Below are 7,126 nucleotides of genomic sequence, written 5' to 3' on the forward strand. Positions count from 1 at the left end.
TATGCCTCCGCCGTACCAGCAGTAAAAAGTGTTGTAACTCACGTTGATACAGACGATCAGAATTGAGAGTTTGAATCAGTGAAGTATCCCAAAGATTCCAAAGCAAAGAACTTCCATAATTTCCGCTTCTAGTTGCTTTGTCCCGCCCTCGTAATTCCTGGCCAATGAGTTAAGAGATCTTCAGTCACGTGGTTTTATTTACAGGCTTTGTTCTGGAACAGGAAAGTCCCCGTGTCGGCAGTCTGGATACAGACCAAATGCAAGGTTCCGGACTCGATCTGAAGCTAGTTAACCCTTGTGCTATCCTATTGGGTTAGGGTTAGGGTTACTCCCTATTGGGAGTGGGGTCATCTGGACCCTTCAAGACTTTTTTTATGTTTTTGATATGTCCGTGGCAGTCATGAAATCCTGTCCACCATATTTGTAGACATGTCAATGTGAGGTTTGGGTCATCTGGGCCCCATAAGATAGTACAAGAGAACAAATGATTTTACCAGTCTTAAGTCATTCCTGAACTCTAATACAAATTGAGTAAGCCAACACGTATAGTTGTAGGAAAGACCAAAATGTTGACGTTTTCTACGTGTCTGTATCTGAATTTTTTTTTGTCTCACTGGATTGTGTCGGTTTGCATAGTCAGAGACACAAAACTGTGAGAAAAAAATGCAAATTTTGGACAACTTTGACCTTGCACAAATGCTCCTCAAGCACCTGAAAGAATTACCTGGACTCCACTTACTTGTCACACAAATATGTCAAAAATGTGCAGCCTATAATCAGTCAAATGTTTTTGTGGCGAAGGTCATTGACCCCTCACAAAGATGCCCCGGCTTTTTGCAATTTTTACTGTCGGAAGCTGAGTCGAGAAGAGTTTGCGAAACTTGTAGACTGCATGATTACTTTGAAGGAGTACTTGTTCAAATGGTAAAACACGATTAATTCGATTTAAAATTTAAAGAATGTTTTTTAATAGTTTTAGATGGTAAAACTAAGGTGTATTTTGTATTTTAATGAACTCATTTTCTTCGATAACATTTGCCCAGACGTTGGTTTATTTAGCTCCACATCAATACTTCCACTCCTGTTTTCTACAAATGTGTTTTCTCAGCTCTTTCCACACTTGCCTCCCATCTCCCACTCCTGTTCCCAGCGGAGCTTCAAGTAATCAGTGCTCCTTTGATGAGGAAGGAGCACAAGGAGAGGCACAAGGGATTATGAGCGAAACAGCCGGAGCTTTGGTTGCAGCCGTTTTGTTTTCCAAAGCGGCGTAAAGGCAATCTGGGAATTTTCCACTGAATTATAGAAACAGGGATGGAAAGGAGCAGTTGTAATCACAGAAATGTGCCCGGTAAGTTTGTGTGGAAGACAAAACATGCGTGGAGTAAACATTTGAACAGCTGGGTACAACAATAAAAAAAATAAATTGTCTTTGAAGAGTTTTATTGACAATGCCTCACTTCCAGGCTGTAATTTTGAGGAAAAGCTCAAAATAAATGAATATTTCCAATCAAAACTCTGACATCCATATTACTCAATTTCCTTTAATTCAACCTCTTTTCCTGCCTTTTTATGACAATTCCCACCAACGCTCTTAATAATAAACATTCCCAACAGGGATGAGTTATTACAGATCTCTCCATTGCACGTTCATTTTAAGCACTTTAATTCCCCTGAAGAGTTCATCTCTCTCATTGCCGCGCTCGAGCCGGATATTTCATTACATCATGACCTTTTTTCAGGGGCTCATTAGCCTGCTTGTTTTCTCATTAGCAAACGGCGTGAACCTCGTTAGCACCTGCAAGCTCCGGCAGAGCGGTGCCGGTTAACAGTTCTCTATTTGTTAATGAGATTGACTTGGATAGACTCCATTTTTTATTTTTATTTTTTTTAAGGAAAGTGGAGTTCAACGTCTGGCAAACGCATCCCTTGCTCCTCCAAAAGTCGACCACAAGCCTGAGTCACTCGTGTTTTGGTGGTTAGAAGGTATATTTAACCTAATAAATAGCAGCTCCTCTTGTGTTGGCAACAAGAAAAACGCAAATAAGCTCAGAGCCGCAGGAAGTGAGGTTTGGCCTTCAAAAGCAAGAGAAGCAACAACACAAGATTTCCTTTTAAAGAGCTGTTTGAATTCGGCTTTTATGGTGTGAATGCTTAGTAAGCATTCACACAATAGTCATTCTCCTGCTCCTTTTTCAGCATGTATAAACTCAATCACACTTTCAGCGATTTGTTCAGGACTTGCATTTTTGATTTTCATAAACTTCATAGTTTTTGAAATATTGAGCAAAATATGTCCCATGGGAAATAAATGAGAAAGTCTTAAAAATTCTAAATTTTAAGTAGATTAGCAACAAGCATTTAAATATATTCATGGGCTGTTTTCATCTTTTATAGTATTTTTTTTAATTGAGTTTAACTAATATTTTAACAACATGCTAACATTTTTGGCCAATTTTTTAATCTACTGAGGTTTTTATAGGGTAATTTAGCTTCTGTTTAGCAACATGCTAACGTTTTTGACTAATTTAGTTTACTGAGGAATTTTAGGCTATTTTGGAGTTTAGCTAGTACTCAAGAAATGTCCTAGCATTTTTTTTTAATAATTTGTTATCTACTGAGGTTTTTATGCTAATTTAGAGTTTAGCTAATATTTGTGCAACACGCTAACGTTTTGGCTAATTTGTTTTCTACTGAAGTTTTTATAGGCTAATTTAGAGTTTAGCTTCTGTTTAAGCAACATGCTAACGTTTTTGAAAAATTTACTGAGGAATTTTAGGCTATTTTGGAGTTTAGGTAGTATTTAAGCAACAATCCATCAACGAGCAACAAGCTAACTTTTTAGCTAATTTGGCATCTACTGAGGTTTTTATGTTAATTTGGAGTTTACCTAAAAGACTATTCAAGCAACATGCTAACGTTGTTTGGCTAATTTGTTATCTACTGAAGTTTTTATAGGCTAATTTTGAGTAAAGCTTCTGTTTTAGCAAAAGGGCTAACATTTTGAACTAATTAAGTTTATAGAGGAATTTTAGGCTATTTTGGAGTTTAGCTAGTATTTAAGCAACAATCTATCTATGGTTAAATGCTAACATTTTTGGCTGATTTGTTATCTACTGAGGTTTTCAAAGGCTAATTTGGAGTTTAGCTAATACTTGAGCAACATGCTAACATTTTTGGCTAATTTGTTTTCTACTAAGGTTTTTAAAGGCTAATTTTGAGTTTAGCTTCTGTATTTGAAAAAACAGGCTAACGTTTTTGATTATTTAGTTTACTGAGGAATTTTAGGCTATTTTGAGTTTAGTATTTAGGCAACAAGCTCTGTAAATGAGCTAACGTTTTTAGCTAACTTGGCATCTATTAAGGTTTTTGGGGCTAATTTGGAGTTTAGCTCATATTTAAGCAATACACTAATTGTTTTTGCAAAATTGGCATGTAGTAAGGATTTTTAAGCAATTTTACTATAATTTATTTAAAAATGTATTTCAACTTTAGCGCTCTTTTGTAGTTCTTTAAAAAAATTCCAGTCTTTTACCAGATTTAACCTTTTCTAAATACAAAGCAAATAGCAAATCTCTTCAGCAGTTAAAGTAAATTGCATCACTATTTTCAGCAAAAGCTTTAGCGACTACTTTCAGCGTAAAGCATTCACACCAGCATGATTGCAGGTAACTTTTCTAGTTTGTGTTAGGTGTGCATGTGTGGAAGTGGACAAACTCGCAGCCCGAAGACAAGAAGAGGTGGGGGTTAATTCTGCCCTGTTCTGTTGGTGGTCACGCCGAAACGGCGGATCGCCCAGAGGGACTTGCTGGTTTGGGGTGCTTTCTTAGTCAGAGGGGACAAAAGCGCACAGAGGAAACACTGGTAGCACTTAAGCAAAGCCAAATAAACAATTTCAGACCAAATGATTCACAGGTGTGGCGAGGCACAACTGCCATCTACGGCAGGGCCTGCGGTGGCATGACCCCCACCGTCCCCGCGCCCCACCAACGCCACAGCGGTGGCACAGTTGGTCTGCTGCAGAAACCGTGATTATGTAATTGCTTCAGCTGTCGTCAGAGCTCAAACCTAACCCCAGAACGGGTGCTGTCGACTTTTTAGTGAACTGAGTGTGCATGCATGTGTGGAATCCGTGGAGTCTCACATGTTCAGAGTTCTCACATTTCCTGTGTGTTTCAGGGATCTGCTATGCATATACTGTTCTCGACAACTGCTGAGTGGAGGTTTCACAACTCCTGGTGCTGCCACACTGCTGTTACACTTTTTTTAAGCAAACGAGGGAATAAAAACAGTTTAAAATCATTAAAAAGTTAGGACAGGATAAAGATCGTCTCAATCGCTTCAGTTCGTTATGTTGACCTCGCTGATGATACACACACACACACTAAAACTAAGCTCGGCATGGGCAGCTGCCAAAGCCAATCAAAGTCCTTTGTACATCCTGGGAGCAGCTGTCTCCTCCAGTCATAGCCGCACGTGTGTCTTCTGAGTTGGAAATAAAGTTCAGCAAAAGACGAGAAAGTCATTATCATAACTCCTTAATGATCAAACTTTTGGAAAAAGTAGAACCGATTGAAACATATGACAGGAATTCAATTAAATACAGTTTAAAAACACATAAAAAAATATTAAAATTGTTCTCTAGATCCCCAGAAGCTCAAGAAGTTCTCCTGTTTTACCTGCAGTTACATTCCATAATAAGCCATCAAAGACCCATCCGTGCTCGCGGGGAGCCGGGCTGTGACCTCATGTGACCCCTGTGTGGATAAGTTCCCGTGCCCAGAGGCACTCGTGGGCTTACGACTTGCCAAAGGTCACGTTGAAAATTGGGGAGGGGGTTTGAGACACACACACTGGGAAAAAAAAAAAAAAGATGGAGGTTGCCCCCTTCCAACATCCAAATGGAACTCAGTTGAGATTATTTCAGGATAACCAACTGAGGTGGAAGTGTTCTCCGGAGGGAGGCGGGATAGAGAGGAGCCCTGTTTCTTTGGTTGCGGAGCACAAAGTGTGTCTGTGGTGAGGTCTGCTGGTGACAGCTGAACGCTGCAGATCTGTATACCTCCGCCAGCCACTGCTACACATGCTCACTGAAAAGGCTGATTCATGCATTCATCTTGGTGGCACACTGATTCACACAACGCACACACAGAAACACACTCGGACCCCAAGCAGGGGAACGGGAGCTCCTAATACAATCACCTTTTCTTCTTTGTTGGAAGGAAGGAAAAACAGTGGTGCGACTTGGCGGCTTCTCTGCCCATGTGGAACGACTCATTGGAGATTATTGCAGCGTAGACTGGGCCTGGCCAGAACAAGGCCCCAGCTGTTGAACAGGAAGTCACCTCCGGCATGGCCCTGTGCCTCCAGCAACCCTCCTAGCTGCCTGGTGGGCAGTCGGAAGAGGGAGGAAAGTCAAAACTGACACAGATAAAACAAAATCTCCGGACTCAAGAAAGCTCCCAGTGTGCTCAGGTTGCGAGTGTGTCAGTGCAAGAAAGTGGGAGAGTTAAACGCATGAGAGGAGGGGAGGAAGTGTTTCGAGATTGATTCACTCTCAGGTGGAATAAATTCTGTGGAGGTTCTTGGAATATATGACTTTACAAGGAGGCATTTAATGCTGGTGTGAAATATGAGAGAGCGAGTGCTTAATCGGCGCTGTTTTCCCTTCGTCTGATGTCGCATTGATAAAAAGACGGTGACTGTCAGCACTGTGTCACATTCTGCACTCAGCTGAGACATAAGCTGCTTTTCAGCTTTGATGCCGTTTCACATGCAGTGCCCACGCAAGGAGGAGAAAAAAAAAGGAAAGAAATTCATATAAGAACGAAGGAGGGAAATGCATCGTCCACACAGTCGCTCTGTCATTAGCCTTGCAGATGCTGCTGATAGGAAGTGTGAAAAAGCCTCATGCATGCAGCTTGAATCCGGGCATTGTCCGGGAAGCGTGCAGCGGTCTTGTTGTGTCCTGGAACGTGGGAGTAGAGTCGGGATCCAGCAGTTGGAATTCACTGTGGATATGTGTGGGATTCAAGGCTTTCCTCTTATCACAGCCAAATGTCAAAGTGAGGATGTAGTGGCGTGGAAACAGAATAAAGCATAGCAGGAATACTTCTCAGGCTGTGTCAGCGGCATGCCTCGCATTCAGTTGAGGCACACTCTCTCCTCTGAACTTTTTAGATCTCCAGCTGATATGGTAATATGACAGCAATATGGAGATAAAGCGTGTGAAAACAGATTCTCTTCCCAGGAGCAAACCTGCATGCACAGAGGTTGCATAACTGCAAGAACACTTCTGGCTAATGATTGCACAACGTGACAGTTCAGATATTTACAATTTTCAATTAGAAGTCTGATGGTTAAAAAGTGAGGAAATCCTCCATAACAAGGTGACAGGACAGGCTGCTCTTTTTGTGGTTACCTCCCTGATCTCCCCATCCCACACCATCAAAAGGAGCCTAACAATGTTAGCTCTGCCCTTCCCACAACCTAAACTCCCTCATGACCCCCATTAAGCGTCCATATCTGTTCATTGCACGGTTCATCAGCTCTGTTTGAAGTGTGTGCGCGCATGTCACTGTCGCCTCCGGCTTCGTGACAGATGACCCGATGACCGTGTCCGTTAGAGGAAAACCGATCAATAAATACAAGAGCTGCTCCGCCAGTCGTCACACAAGCTGTTTGAATACGCAAATGTGATTACTCATGTACACACTGGACCTCTGCTCAGTCCAACACAATTGGGATTCCGATCGATCCGGGGGTCTGTGGGGGTGTCTAAACGTTTAGAATTAAACACATTTATTGAACTCTAGTGTTTACACCCAATAGTCCCAAGTGGATACTAGAGAGAGTTTATATGTTTTACATGCAATCCTTAAATAAACCCTAGAATTCAGATTTAAACTAGAAAAGTTGCATTACCTGCGATAACGCTAGTGTGAATGCTTTTTGCTGAAAGTAGTTGCTAAAGATATTTAAGCTTTTTGCAGAGAATGGTGACACAATTTACTTTAATTGCTAAAGGGATTTGCTGAAAATGCAAAAACTATTTGCAAAATGTTAAATTTGCTTAAAGACATGAAATTTAGTTTAAGAGTGCTTAAGTTGACCTAAATTTTGGAAAAAT

This window comes from Oryzias melastigma, linkage group LG24 (assembly GCF_002922805.2).
Source record: "Oryzias melastigma strain HK-1 linkage group LG24, ASM292280v2, whole genome shotgun sequence".
NCBI lineage: Eukaryota > Metazoa > Chordata > Actinopteri > Beloniformes > Adrianichthyidae > Oryzias > Oryzias melastigma.